Below are 15,801 nucleotides of genomic sequence, written 5' to 3' on the forward strand. Positions count from 1 at the left end.
GATGTGACCATCTCCCCCACCAGTTGAAGAGCCCCCCAGGCGGCTCGACGCACCGGCGGCACCCTGCTCCAGGGCTGGGCCCCCATGCACCCACCCGCCCACAACCCCGGCAACACACCAACCAGGACCCAAGCCCCCAAGGCCCGGCCCGGGCCCCAGCCCAGAGACGGAGCACCCCCAGAACCCCACGCCCATCCCGGACCCACCCAGGGCCAGCCAGGCTACCAGGTCAGTAACCCACGTCCGTCAGCACAGACCCTCCCCTAGCCCCGCTGCACGCAGCCGCGAGGAAACAGTCACCTGAGAGCCAACAGAGCCCCCAACCGGACATGACCGCTACCCCGGGTTGAGCCCCCCAAGGAAGATGCCTCCGGTGAACCCCCCGACGCCCTAAGCCTGTCCCTACCCCCACACCAATCACAACAGTGAAGGCGGGACCAAACTATGACCCCCCACCCCCACTAGGTGATGGAGCTGATAAAAGGAGCCCAGAGCAATTGATCTGATGTGGTGGCAGAGGCTGTGTCAAGACTAATGTAATCTAATAGATAATTTCTATATTGGTTAGAATTAAGATTATTTTTATTTTTCCAGTTCATGAGGACTGTTTTCTTGGCTATGCATAGGGCAGTGAAAATCATATGGGCTATATTCTTTTCTGAAGTGACATTATCTAAGCTGCCCAGTAAACACACTAAGGGGGAAGTTGGAATGTTACATTTCAGACACTTTGATAAGTCTTCACATATCTTGCGCCAAAACTTTTGCACTGGTGGACAGAACCAAAGAGCGTGGATGTAATTGTCTGGTGTATTGCCTTGACAGTCTGAGCAGTTGTTGGAAGATGTAAAGCCCATCTTGAACATCCGATGACCTGTATAGTGCACTCTATGTAGTATTTTGTATTGTATTAATTGCAGACTGGGTTTTTTAATTAATTTAAAGGTTTTTAAGCAAATCTGAGACCAGAAGTTTTGGTCTAAGCTGACTGATAAATCTGCTTCCCACTTTGCAATAGGAAGGGATATTGATTCATCTAATTTAGAAAGTGTTCTGTATATTTTAGATAATAATTTGGGGGATTTAAGAGTAAGAAAATGTGCCGCGCTTGGTGGTGTTTGTAATTCAACTTGACTGAGGTTAAATTTTTTTTTTACTATGGATTTAATTTGTTGATATTCTAAAAATCTTGTCTTGTTGATCCCATATTGTGCAACTAGTCTGTCAAATGGAATAAATTCTGTTCCCTCTAATATATGTTCTAAGTATTTAATTCCTTTACAACTCCATTCTGGGAAATTAATCATATTATTGTTTTGTAATATGTCAGGGTTATTCCAGATAGGTGTACGTTTGCATGGGATTAATGAAGACTCCGTTATTTTTAGAAACTCCCACCATGCTGTCAGAGAAAAGCTGATGTTGATACTTTTAAAGCATTCATGTCTTTTGATGTTTGAGCTAATAAATGGTAGGTCTGAAATCTCTAGATCCTTGCATAGTGCCTGTTCAACATCTAGCCAGGGCTCAACTAAGAAGGTATGTTTTAACCATTCTGAGATGAACTGAAGCCTGTTGGCTAAGAAGTATTGGTGAAAATTAGGCAGATCTAATCCTCCTCTATCCTTGGTTCTTTGTAGCGTTTTTAAGCTGATACGCGGGGGTTTATCTTTCCAAAGGAATTTGGAAATATATGAATCCAGAGATCTGAACCAATCTTGTGATGGTTTGTTAGGGATCATCGAAAATAAGTAATTTATTTTTGGCAAGATCATCATTTTTATAGTGGCGACCCTTCCCATGAGTGATATGGGTAAGGATTTCCATCTAGTCAGATCGCCTTCTACTTTCTTTAGAAGTGGGATGTGGTTTAATTTAGTTAAGTCTGAAAGCTTAGGAGAGACATTAATACCTAAATATTTAATATTTCCGGATTGCAGTGGGGCAGAGGAAGAATTATGGAAGGAGCAGTTAATGGGGAGAACTGTAGATTTTGGCCAGTTAATTGAATAATCTGAAACTCTTGAAAACCAGTTTATTAAAGTAGTTACCTCAGAGAGGTTGGTTTGTGTGTTTTGCAGAAAAAGCAACACATCATCCGCATAGAGACTGATTTTATGTTCTATGTTCTTACATTTTATGCCCTTAATTGTTGTAGCCTGTCTAAATGCTGCTGCTAGAGGTTCGATAAAAATTGCAAAAAGTGAAGGGGAGAGTGGGCATCCCTGTCTGGTGCCCCTCAGGAGACAGAAGCTGGAGGATGTCTGGTCATTTGTTCTGATACGAGCTGTTGGGGAATTGTATAATATTCTTATCCAGTTCATGAAAGAGTTTCCAAAACCAAATTTGTGTAAAGTTGCGAATAAAAATTTCCAGTTAACTCTGTCAAATGCTTTTTCTGCATCTAGAGATAATATTATGGTTTCGATGTTTTTATCGTATGAGTAGTCTATTAAATTAAGTAATCTACGAGTGTTTGTTGAGGAGTGCCGACCTTTTATGAAACCAGTTTGGTCAGGATGAATTAAGAGGGGGGTCATTTTCTCTAATCTCTTTGAGAGAGCTTTGCAGATTATTTTAAGGTCTACATTTAAAAGAGAAATTGGACGATAGCTTGAGGGAAATAAAGGGTCTTTGCCTGGTTTTAGCAGGAGACTAATGTTGGCAGAAGTCATATTTGGTGGTAGTCTGCCATTTTCCTCGATTTCCTGCAACATGCCGTGGAATACTGGTGCCAAAATTGTCCAGAATTCTTTGTAGAATTCTGCAGGAAAGCCATCTGGACCTGGAGCCTTATTATTGGGCATACTTATCAGGGCTTCCTGGAGTTCACTTGGCGTCAGTGGCGAATCCAGTTCCATTGCTTGACTGTCTAGTAATTTTGGAAGAGTTACGTTGTCAAGAAACAGATCAATTTCATTTTTAGATGGGTTTATTTGTGGTGAGTATAAAGTTTCATAGAAATCCCTAAAAATGTTGTTTATTCTTCCAGGATCATATGTTGTGTTCCCCGATAAATCTTTAGCAGCACATATAGTTGTTTTTTATTTATTTATTTTTAGCTGGTTAGCTAGAAATCGACCTGATTTGTTACTGTGTTCAAAATTCTGCAAGCGTAGTCTTTGTATAAGGAATTGTGTTTTTTTATTAATAATTTCATTTAATTCTAGTTTTGTTTTGCATATTTTGTTCAATGTTTCCTGATCTTGGTCGCACGCGTAGGCTTCTTCTAGTGATTTGATGTTTTTTTCTAATTCCTGAATATTTTTGTTTTCTTCTTTCTTTTTGTGTGATGAGAAAGAAATTATTTTACCTCTCATCACAGCTTTCCCTGCTTCCCATAGAACAGAAGCAGATATTCCGGGAGTGTCATTAAAGTCTAAATATGAAGTCCATTCCTTTTTAAAATATTTAATAAAGTCTTCATCTTTAAGTAGTGATATATTAAATCTCCAGTTTTTTCTTGGCGTAGTGTTATTCTTGTGCATTAGTGTTAAAGATACAGGAGCATGATCGCTGACAGCTATAGGATGAATCTCAGTGTCTGAAATGTCACACAGCAGTGAGCTGCTGACCAAAAAATAATCCAGACGAGAGTAGGAGTGATGAACATGCGAGAAAAAAGTATATTCCTTACTGGTGGGGTGAAGGGAGCGCCATGCATCGCAAAGACCAAAGTCGCTCATATACTGTTTGATTATATTTGTGGATTGCCAATTGCGCTGAGTTCCTGTTGTGTTGAGCCTATCCATGTCTTCATTTAGTCCAAGGTTGAGGTCACCGCCAAGAATGAGTGTGCAATCAAGGTGTTCAGAGAGTGCACTAAAAAATCCGTGGAAGAATGAGGGTTCATCAACATTTGGACCGTATATACTTACAATACATAGTTTTTTGTTCAATATTGATAGTTTAATAATTAGAAATCTACCCTCTGGATCTATAACTGTATCGAGTACTGTAAAATTAACATTTTTATGTATTAAAATTGCTACTCCCCGTTGTCTAGAATTATAACAGGCTGCAAACACGTTAGGAAACTCAGGTGTTTTAAGTTCGTTTAAACCTGTGACAGGTTTATGAGTTTCTTGTAATAAAACAACATCTGCCTGTAGTTTTTTAAGCTGGTTAAATATCTTTAACCTCTTTCCTCTGGTGCCAGCTCCATTTACATTCCATGTGACAAACCTCAGCATGCCCATAATTGTGTGTGTATGTCTAATGATGTACGCTGGGTGTTTCGTTTAGACAGGTGGAGAGAATGTGGAAACATCCCTTGTTTGTAAATAGAAAGAGAAAAAGAAGTGTGGTGAGAGGCTCCATAAGTCTGACTATGTGTGTGAATATTCACTAATATGAACAAGCGTGGCTTGCTTATGTGTCCTGCAAGTCTGTGCGTGCTGTTAGGCTGTTGTAAATGTGCTGCCCTTGAGCCCTTGAGTGTTTGCGTGATCGTGGTGTGAAAATATGGAGAAATAGAGGGTGTTGTTTGTAGGTGAGTGGGGAAGTAGGTGACCACAGCAGTGAAAGACAAGAGAAAGAAAGAAACCACCTGAACTGTGAGGAACAACAACAAAAAAGAAACGAAACGGAAACATTCCAATTAAAGCAATGACGGAGGGTGACGGTGTTATATCTGCTATGACATCATATTGATATTACTAGGTTAAACCCATGTTAAAGGGGAAAGTGTGAATGAATAAGAAAAGAGTGTAGCGGGTTCTTATCTGGAGTGCAGTTAATATAACCACGGTGTGGTGCCGGGGTCGCGGTAGAGCTGTCCGTCCACGTAGAGCCGGTCCACGGCGATGACAGCACGGGAGCCTTTCTGGATGAAGCTACGTCGAACTGGGAACAGGACCTTGCGTCGTTCCAGGATCTCTTTGGGGAACTGGTCGTTCACGCTGAAGTCCGTTCCTTTCAGCTCTCTGCCGCGACTCTTCACCTGTTCCTTCTGTTTGAATTGACCGAATTTGGCCACAATAGGCCGTGGTCTCCCGGTCCGCGACCGCGCGCCCCCCAAGCGATGTACTCTATCGAAGTTGATGTTCTTTACGGTGTCCTCCGGTAGCTTCAGGTGGATTTTGATGAAGCTTTTCAGCGTTGCCTCTGCGTCCTCTCCGGCAGTTTCTGGAATACCAGAAAACACAAGATTATCTCTCATGCTACGGGCTTGTAGATCGATAACGGACTCTTTTATTTTTTTATTTTCAATGTTTAGCTGGGTCACGTTATCGGTGAGAGATTTTACCAACTCCCGTAGCGTGGCATTTTCAGCGGCAAGCGATTCCACCTGCTGCTGGCTGAATTCCAGGGATTCTCTCAGAGATTTAAATTCCCGGTGTAAAATCTCCACCAGGGACAGCCTCGCATCGAAACTGGACAATCGCTTGTCGATTGACTCCAGGATGTCTGCGATGTCTTTGCCGGCAGGCGATGTTGTACCGGGGGAGTCTGCCGGGCGACATCTCTTCGATGACGGCGTCTCAATTTTGGCCAGGGAAGATGCACTCTGGGCCTTCTTCATTACTAAATCTTGAAAACAGCGGTCGATGTAATCTTGGAGAGCGTCTAAACTCTCCCCGTTGTCCTCCAGGGTGTTAGAGATGATAAAACAGATGTTGTTAGTTATGACAATTGATTAGTATATTTGGTAATACTGAAGCTTGAAAAACCTTTGTTAAACTCTATGCTACCATTTGCTTTTTTTCCGCCAAAATCTCCGGCGTCTGACGTCACCTACAACATGGGTCGCTTACCTTGTCCGTCACTTCCGTCACTTACCTTTCCCTACCGTCACTTTGCAACTAAGTCTTAAAAAAAATTTATGCTGAAGAGCCAAGGACCTTTCTCCCATAAGCTTCTACACAGCCTGAAGTCTTTATTGAAAAACAGAGATGTTGCCCCCTTTTGGCCATTAGAAAGAATGCAGGGTTAACCCACTGCTCCATTGGCTAGACTTCACCCATCTTTTATTTACATTCTATGTATATATGTTGTTGTGTGACTTTGGTGCTTTATCTAACACGTTAACACACTAAAATTCCTTTTAAGGCTTTGAGAAGGTAATATTTCACTTACAGGCATGCTTTGTGTTTGTCGTCTATATGTGGTCGGTATGACACTGCCACCCAGCTCAAACTACAGAGGACAAGCTGATGACTAGCTGTGTGTAGCGACTCCTCACCCACTGAGAGCAGAGACTGGAGCTAAACTGTGCCTTGAACACAGACTAATCGTCCTCTCTATGTTTACAGCACCCAAGGGTGAGCTTTAATGAGGCTAATGGTGATATGACTAAACATCCTGCAGCCTTCATCTGTCAGGAAAGCAGCAGGCCCAGGGCTTTTGATGCCTGTCTGAGTAGCAAAATAAGCAGAATCCATCCTCCTGTCCTTTCAGGTGACTTTGTCCTTGTCGAAGTCCAGATATGAAATGTCACAAAGTGTGGCGTGCATGCTTGAAAATGTCACAGAGGCAGCAGCTTGTCGTACACGGATCTGAAAAAGGCTGGAGTTAGATTAGAGAAGAATCAAGAACAACTTTGCTAAAGAGAAAATAACCAATGCAGCCTCTGAGAGTTTTTGAGTGCCACTGACATTTCCAGCAATCAAAAGGTCTTTCTGGTATAAATCTAGTCTGAAACAGAAGCTCGTCAACGTGGTGCAACACATTTTGTTCTCATGCCAAAATGCAAATGCTACTACACACACTCTCTATTCGTTTGCATAGTAGCGTATTTATTCTGTTTTTGTTTCTGCACTGATTAGCCTTCCAGTCCCCTTTGTTGTGACATCTTAAAAAAAATTTGTCATTCACATGGCACCATGAACTGCACTCTGCATTGTTCTATTTGTCCTCACATTCACAAGTTTAAGTGTTATCTATTCAATGAGCTTAAGTAAGCAAACATGAAAACACATCATCTGGAATACATTTAAAACCTAGAGCCTTGCGATCTAAACTTTGGGGAAAAGTGAAGTGGACAGCACTGCGATTATGAAGGGGATAAAGCGAAACTAGTTACACACATGATAAAACAGTTATTGCAAGTGAATTTCTGTTTGGTTTAAGGTAACAAATGAAGTCCACAAGTCTGAAAGTTTTGTAAACTCCAAAATCTTTTTTTTATATTGTGTGTGTTGTTGGGCTCTGTCCTATGAATATAGTGTAGTTTGCTCATATTTAAAGATGCTGCCTTCCAGCAGATGAATAATGCTGTTATCTTTCAAGATCCAACAGTGAAACCTTAAACATCCTGAATCTGTGCTGCCTTTGGAGCGCTATTAACTGCCCTTGCTGTCTCCTACTGTCCCACAGTCAGTGGCCCGGACTCAAGGCTAATTCATGCACTGTTTGAGCTCAGGGGTGGGTGTGGGGAGTTGGGGGTATGAATGTTCTTTCCAAGGTGAGACCACCTGAGTAAGTGAACCGTTGTGAGGGTGGAGACATCAAAGCAGTGATGAATATGGATGCTGTGTGGCTGCAGAGTCTTCCATCCTACTCCTATAAAAGGCCCTTACAGTAGTGACACTGAAGCATATATACTCTATATGGACATGATGTGGTTTATATAAATGTCTCAGGGACACCCAAAACATAAAATAAGTGTAGGTATATATCATCAATTTCATTAGAGATTTCTTTGCACACTAAAAATGAGTTTAAGTTCAAAATATAGATTGCGTGAACCCTAGTGTTAGTGTTTTGGGGGATTTTATATACAGGTGCTCTGTGTTGCATTACCAGTCCAAATAATTAATACTTACATACTCTAAGTATGTACTGAGTCAATTCTGATCAGTTTTGACAAGAGATGGCATGCGTTACGGTAATCTGATTACTTTTTTAAAGAAAAGGTAAAGTAATGGATTACTATTGCAAAAAAGTAATTAGATTACTGTTAATTTTCTGTAAGCACGCTGGGTTACTGCGTTACTAAACCGTGATTTTGTTTGTTAGAGTGTTTCATGACAATGACGTACGAGCGTGCGACGTTCATGGCAGCAACAGACATGTGCAGATCAACAATAGACAATATGGAGTGCGGGAGAGAGTACGACCATGCAGCGTTTAAAGCTTGGAAGTACTGACATTGCTTTGAGTTTGAGTCCGAAAAAAACATTAGCGTCCGCTGTACACTCTGCGTGGGAAGAAAATTTTCCACAACAAAAAATTTAACTTCAAATCTGAGCAAGCACCACGGGAATGTGAAATTCATAGAGAAACCCCCGGATCCCCCTGCTGACATGACCACTGCAGCACCAGGCAACTCTCCACTGGCCCCATTCCTGCTAAACAAGAGAAAATAGACTTAAGAGACCCAGGACTTAGTGCCGTTGAAGCTTTTATTTTATTTATTTTTTGCTGTGTTTTACTTGCATCTACTTAAAAGAGTGAGTGTAAACACAATATGCTGGAATATGCAGAAAATAGTTTTAAATGTTAAACAAATTTCTTCAAGTCAAAGACTGTTGCATATAATTTAATTTGTGCTTGATGTGTGCATAAAGTTAAAAGATTAAAACTAATAAAACAAATTTTAAAAAGAGACTTTTTTGCAGAAAAAATAGAATTGGACTCAAGGGTCTATTGCTTTATTACGTATTCAGGTTGTATATCATGTTTTTTAAAAGTAACTAAGAAATGAAGTAACTAATTACCTCTGAAAAAGTAATCAGTAAAGTAACAGGATTACTTGCTTGGAGAAGTAATCAGTAATTGGTAAATAATTACTATTTTCAAGTAACTTGACCAACACTGGTTTTGACATCTGACAACAGTAAAAAATAATAAATAAAAACCTAATTGTCAATCTTTATGCCTTAAAATGAATGAGTATTACTGAAGTGACCCAAAATTCATCAAAACCAAAATATGAAATCACAACACTGTCACAAGATCAGTCTGTGCTCTCACCGCATTTGCACAGGCTGCTTTATATAGAGGTCAGAGGGTGCCTTGAGAAATGGACACAAGAACAGACACAAGAGCTGTAATAGGTCAGCCTGATGGTTAGCACCGTGGTTAGCATAGCAAGAAGGTTACTGGTTCAAACCGCAGCAGTGGAGTTTGAGTGCCTGACTACGGCTACTCCAGTTTCCTCCCGAGTCCAAAGACATGCATGTTTGGTTAAATGGTGAATCTGAATTTGATGGATGTGGGGTAGATGAAGTGCTTGAAGCCTATAGGATAAAGTGCTTTAAGAATGTATATGTAATGGGGAAGCCTTTAGGACCCAGGGGACCCAATGGAGGGTATAAAAGAGGAAGTAGCAGCAGGTGCTCTTCATTTTCCACTGACGAGCAGCTGTGAACAATGGTTGTGTGAGTAGGTGAAGAGCCTGAGAAGTTTTAATTGTCTGCTACACAAACAGTTGTTTTAAACCTCTACAGCAGAGGTTCGAGGTACAGGCTGTTCTTCTTTTAGTGTTTTTTTAAATTTGTTGAAATGTATTTGATGTTTATTGTATTTTGTTTTAGTAGTGATTTTTACAAGATAAGCCAAGATAAGCCAGGTGTGCAGCAAACACAGTTGTCTGCTGGAGGTATGTTAACTTAATATATTTGACATTAAAAAAAAGTATATTGATGCACTATAATCTAATTTATATTGTATTGCCTCCTGCAGGGCAGGCTGCACATGTGAATTTGTCACTGTTTTTTTCTCCTCCCTCTCCTTGTTGTTGTGTTTTTGGTTTTGGTAGGGTCACCTTTTAAAACTGTTTTTTTATGCCGGGTTTGTTTTTATTTCTACTGGGCTGGTGCAATATTAGTCGGGCATTGTGCAATCCCTGAGTGGGGCTCTTACCTTAGGGGAATTAGGATCTTTAGAGGTGCTCTGTGTGGATTTGCAGTGAATAGGTTTTTATTAAGAGTGATTTTTAGTGCCACCGATTATTGCCTGAACTAGCACTTAGTGCATGCGATAAGTGTTCTGTTGGGCTCGTATTTATTTGGGGTGGATTTGTTTCTTTTAAAGCAACGAGCATCTGGGACCGCCAAGGGAGAGCAAGCCCTCAGGTGATAGTTGCATTGCTGGCAGGTTGCACCAATAACACTATCTTGTGGTCGTTAGTGACCTTTTACCATTTTGATGTTTTAGGCCTTTTGCAAACCCTTTGTGTTCTTTTAAAATAATAAATTTTAACATATCTGACTGATATTGACCCTCTTGTCCTGTTTATTCTGGGCTCGTTCCTGTGAGAGCTTTGGGCCTGAAAGTTTGCACAAGTAGTATAGAGGCCCTTAGCGGTTACTCGGTGGCTTTCGCTCGCTACATATAATTAAAGTGTGACTTTTTGTTAAAAGCACTTTGAGTGGTGAGTAAGACTAATAATATGTAGTTGTGAGTGCATTACATCGCATTCAAACCTCCAATGTAACAAAAATATCTAAAATCACAAAACTTGGAATCCATTTATTCTGAGCCAACTGAGAGCTACTTGATATTAAAACAGAGATCAAAGGAGAGGGCTGGAGAAGTCAGACGACTATAAAACCACCTGAGCTGCCATTTCAGTGAGTGCAGGAAACACGTGCAAATCTCTCTCACGCAAGGTTTCCTACCAAACACCACAGACGAGTTTGCAAAAAGAAAATTTTGTGTATTTAATATCACTGAAAGTTGAATTCATATTGATAACCATAAACTGTAGGCTTTTCTGTGATCTAGCAGTGACAGCAGTGTTTAACAGCTGTATAGCTCTAATGGTTATACAGTACATACTTATTATTACATATTTATTTTGTTTTTCACGTGTTAAATAAAACAAGACATTATATTGTATGAAATTATGCTTTCAATCAGAAACCCAAACTACGTGAAGAAAATGTATTGGTTAAAAACTGCACAGCTTTAGGGAGGCATGATTCATCTGAGGAATGCCTCACATTCTGCAGAGATCTCTGTTCATACTTAGCGCTGCTGCTGTTCTGTGAATGTGCCAGCTGAACTACCTCCAGATCAACGCCAGTAAAACCAAGGAACTGGTGGTAGACTTCCGCAGGCACAAGCATTCTCCACTGCAACCACTGAACATCCAGGGTATGGACATTGAGGCTGTGGACAGCTACAGGTACCTTGGTGTTCATCTGAACAATAGACTGGACTGGACTCATAACTCAGACGCCCTCTACAGGAAAGGGCAGAGCAGGCTGTACCTGCTGCGGAGACTCAGGTCGTTTGGAGTGGAGGGCCCACTCCTGAAGAAATTCTATGACTCTGTTGTGGCTTCTGCTATCTTTTATGGCGTGGTCTGCTGGGGCGGCAGCATCTCTGCTGGGGACAGGAAGAGACTGAACAGGGTGATCCGAAGGGCCAGCTCTGTTCTAGGATGCCCTCTGGACCCAGTGGAGGTGGTGAGTGACAGGAGAACGGCGGCTAAGCTGTCATCCCTGATGGACAACATCTCCCACCCCATGCAGCAGACTGTGACAGCACTGAGCAGCTCCTTCAGTGGGAGACTGCGGCACCCACGGTGTGGGACGGAGAGATTTCGCAGGTCTTTCCTCCCCACTGCTGTCAGACTCCATAATAAAGACTTTAACTGATCAAGCACACACATCCATACATATGCAATAATACTAAGTGCAATAATCCTTTCTGTCATCGTTGTATTTTTACTCAGTTGTATATAGTATTTGTATTCTATTTTTATCTTATTGTATATTTTATTTTATTCTACTGTATATAGTATTTTATTTTATTCTATTCTGTACAGTTGTGTACTGTATTTATTCTTATTGTATTCTAATTTTTGCCTCATAACTTTTGCACTGTCCACTTCCTGCTGTGACAAAACAAATTTCCCACGTGTGGGACTAATAAAGGTTATCTTATCTTATCTTAAAACTATACAAACACATCCATGAACCCATCGAACTGTAGGCATTTGGCTTTATGACTGTTGTCAGGTTTGTTTTTATCACCAGGCTCAGGTGGCTGACACTGAGGTGTGTATCTGTATTACCATTATTGGATAATGGGGGTTGTGGTATATTGCTGGCTTTTTTTTCCCCTCCATCCACTCAGCTAGAGCAAGTCATAACAGCTTCATGGCTGGGCCGCAGAGGCCCGGTAAAGGTAGTGCAAGTCTGTCTGCGCTGAAGTCTTCATCAAATTGAAGTTTCATTTTCCTTCCCTGCAAAATCCCTAAAGCTGTGCCACAGTTGATCCATTTCACACCTGGAAATAGTTTCCTCAGCGTGTGGGTCCACGACGGGCTTACAGGCAGGCGGAGGAGGCACGGGACGTTTAAGCCACCATCAAATGATGGCTTAGTAATTTCACAGCAAACAGCCACGTCGAGCCAGTCCCAGCCGCTGCCTTTCTCTAATTTTATCTCTTCAGCCGCTTCTCTTTTGCCTTGTTTTCCTGTCTGTTCCACCTCAGAGACGTTACCCTCCCCCCACCCCCCCATCTTGCTCTGTGTCTGGAGCTGTCTCTATCTCTGACAGCTATGGACTCTATTAGCTGTGATTGGTTACAGCTCACAGCCATGAAATGATCATTGGAACAGAAACACCTAAACCAAAACAACTCACATTAACTGCAATGTGAAACCTGCTGTATCTGTAAATGTAGAATTTGACAGGTAAGTCATCTGATGGTCATACCACTTCAAAAGCCTGAAAGAAACCCGCTGTCCAACTTGGTGGTGTTTGTTTGGTTTCACTGGAAAGAAAATGGAGGGAAATTTACCCCCACTGTGAGCAGAATGGGAATCATGGCTGAATTTCTTTCTTTTTCTTGTTCCAAGGTGCTGCTTACATAAAAGTAAACTCCTCTTGTGTGGGTTGTTTGAGTTATTGTCAGGTTGTTTAGGACTCGGTGCTTCTTCAAAAGAAAGGTTGACAGCGGGGATATATTCTGTCAGGTGGCAATGATTCTCTCCTCCTTAAGGCGCATGTGGAGTCAAACACTATCATTACACTGCACTTTGTGTGCTTAACTGAATATGAGTAAAATCAGACGAAGGAAGACAAGAAGAGGAAGACTTCTTTTGCGATGTGGCACAAAGGTAACAGAAAGATGTAGATAACAAAGAGATTCAAATTAACTGCATTAGGTATGACTCTACCTAGGAATCCACTGGCTATCAATTATGGATTTAGGGTAGCCGGAAGATACCAGATCAACACTTCCTGTTACGTAGTCGATAAAGAGAAGCCAGAAAAATTGTGTGCCTTGCATACGGAGATGCAAGTATGCGCGTGCGTGTCCCCGTGTACCATGTTCAGATATCTTTGTGAGGACCAAAAATTTGAATGCTGCTATACTTGTGGGGACCAAAATGCCCGTCCCTGCAAGTTTAAAGGCATTTATGAGACTCAAAGCGTGGTTTTAGTGTCAGGGTTACAGTTAGGTCATGGTTAGGTTTAGGCTAAGGGTTAGTGTGTGGGTGTGTGTATGTGGTTTAGCATGTGTTGTTCTGTCATGTAAAATTTGTTTACACATATTATTAAGGCAAATACCCATATTAGTAAAATTTTAAGATGAAGACATTTTAAGGTTATGATAAGGTTAGGTTAACATTAGAGTAGGCCCTTAAAAACTGTATGTAAATAATGTGAGTGTATGCATGTGTGTGTGTGTCTGTGTGTGTGTGTGTGTGTGTGGCGTGGAGGGGTTGGGGCTGTTCAGAGTGTGCGAGAGCATGTAATTCATAGAGCGGTGAGGGGGAGCGTGTGGGAGATTTAGTGATGATTTAGCGCAAGCAGTTATAGCTCTGGAGAAGTGGAAATGTTTTCCTAAGGCGTGCGGCACTTAACAGGCATGGGTTATGCTCACAAACACACACACGCTCTCTGTCACACACACACGCACACACATATAACAGCCATAAACACACCTGATTTTCCCACCTGCTGGAACACAGATGGAACACAAAAATGATGTGCAGAATGAAAAAGTGTTTGATGTGAGAACCTGCCAGTTATATTCATTCACACACACAACTCCATTGTACATCTTTTATACAGTCAGCTATACTGTATGCAACTTTTTAGCTGTGGGATCTCACGAGCAGACCACAGCATGCCTGTACTTATCATGGTAGCACTAACACTGATGACAAATTTATGATAGTGAGGGGATGGTTAACTTTTCCACCTCAGTGTCTTTGTGCATTCATCTTTATATCTACCACCCTGTGGAACTCAGCTGCAATCATTTTTCATCCCTCTAACATAGTGCTAAAGGCCTTACTGGTGTCATGAAGGGAAACTCCACAGTAAAACACAAATGTTTAAAATGTGGCAAATGTTTTGTGTTTTTTGAATGCTACTGTATGAGATTGAGAACTTACTTGTAGATACTAAGTAACAAACTAGAGAGGTTTCCAGGTTCTTAGTGGAGAGATCACACACACACATAAACACACAAAAAACCTATGAGCTGAAACTATACAAATGCTAAGCAACTACAGTTGGGTCCAAATATCTTTGGTAAAAACTTACTGTTTTATCACGAATATAAGGTTAAATCTCTTTAATTTGACAAATAACACCCATTTGTGTGCAAACTCTCCTGTTTGAGGAAATATATGTAAAGACAAATTAACACAAACAACTACTAATTGATCATAGTTTCATCTCTCTAGAGATTTCAGCTCCAGAACTGTTCTGACGTTTATAGCTGACAACGTTTAATGTGGCCTTTCTGTACCAATCCCAGTTTTCACCTTATAAACATTTTGTATTTTCTCTTGTTAAGGTTACTCTTTATTGAAGACTTGGATAATGATATGCCAGCCCCTCTAAAGAGTATTCTTCACCAGGCTGGATGTTGTTGATCTGCGTTTTCCACACCATGCAAAGTACCCTGCAATGATCTTTCTGCTGATTTGATTTGGCCACTTTTAATGCTCCTGCTTTACCTTTGCTACATTTCTGGTGGATTTTGCCTAATAAAGGTCTATTTATGAGACTGGGAGGACCTTTAGTCACATGTTGTGGGTTCTCAGCAACAGTTTTCAAATCTATAATGCCACCATACTTTTAATAACAACAAAGGCCCACATCTGTTCATAAGACAGATTCTCAGGGAAAATAATTGTGTATGAGGACACTGTTTAAAGAGGTGGCTGTAAATCTTGTGTGGTTAATATCCTCTTCTTAGCCCCTCAGTCAGGGCTGAAAGTCTACACATTAACATTAACATTAAATATGTTGTGTTACTCAGAGCACATCAGGTATAAGTGTGGTGTTTAGAATGATGGCGGCTGTGTGCTAAAAATTAGCATGATGGTATGAATCGGCCTTGTTGAACATTCACTACTCCAGAGAGAAGAAAGAATACGTATATGTGATGTGGTTCACAGGTATTCAGGCAGGTACATCTGGTACACCCTTGCCAGTTGTTACAATTCATACTCTACGTTCAGGACACATTAAGGAACACTCACAACATTCAGGTGTCATTTTTGCAGCTTTCAAAATCAATCACCTACAAAAGAGCACTTGTTATAGTTTAAGTCTCTCACAGGCTGGTACATTTATTAAAGAATAAACATGGAGATTCAGTCTCTGGGTTATCAGAATGCTTCACCAAGGACACAAACTCTATATGAGGTGTTTTGAATCTAAAGACCATGTATGGTTGGCCCCATAAAAACTGGATGAAAATCATTGTAGTTTAGTACTAATGGGAAAGCAAAAGGATTCATTTTAAAAAAATGTAAATTTTTACACTTTATCTGAAAAAAATAACTCTTGATTGGTACAGAACATCACAGAATAATCAGATCTGGAGCTTAAACAAGGATCTCATGGCGCTTCTTCCATGCGGATACCCATTTCCAAA

At 40.9% G+C, this 15,801-nt stretch overlaps 1 protein-coding gene and 1 long non-coding RNA gene across 2 annotated transcripts in view; one reads left to right on the forward strand and one right to left on the reverse strand.

Moving 5' to 3' along the window:
- The window catches only part of LOC309708055 (uncharacterized protein), a gene marked incomplete at its 3' end in the record, with an annotated part of 236,146 nt that overhangs the window by 146,093 nt on the left and 74,252 nt on the right, over positions 1-15,801 (reverse strand). The window lies entirely within an intron of this gene.
- Positions 9,306-10,268, forward strand: LOC309704894. The gene is made up of 3 exons (XR_014276398.1): positions 9,306-9,404; positions 9,480-9,544; positions 9,628-10,268. It is a non-coding gene; the product is annotated as an uncharacterized lncRNA (long non-coding RNA).

The sequence above is a fragment of the Aulonocara stuartgranti genome (assembly GCF_965226115.1).
Source record: "Aulonocara stuartgranti genome assembly, chromosome: 1".
Lineage (NCBI taxonomy): Eukaryota > Metazoa > Chordata > Actinopteri > Cichliformes > Cichlidae > Aulonocara > Aulonocara stuartgranti.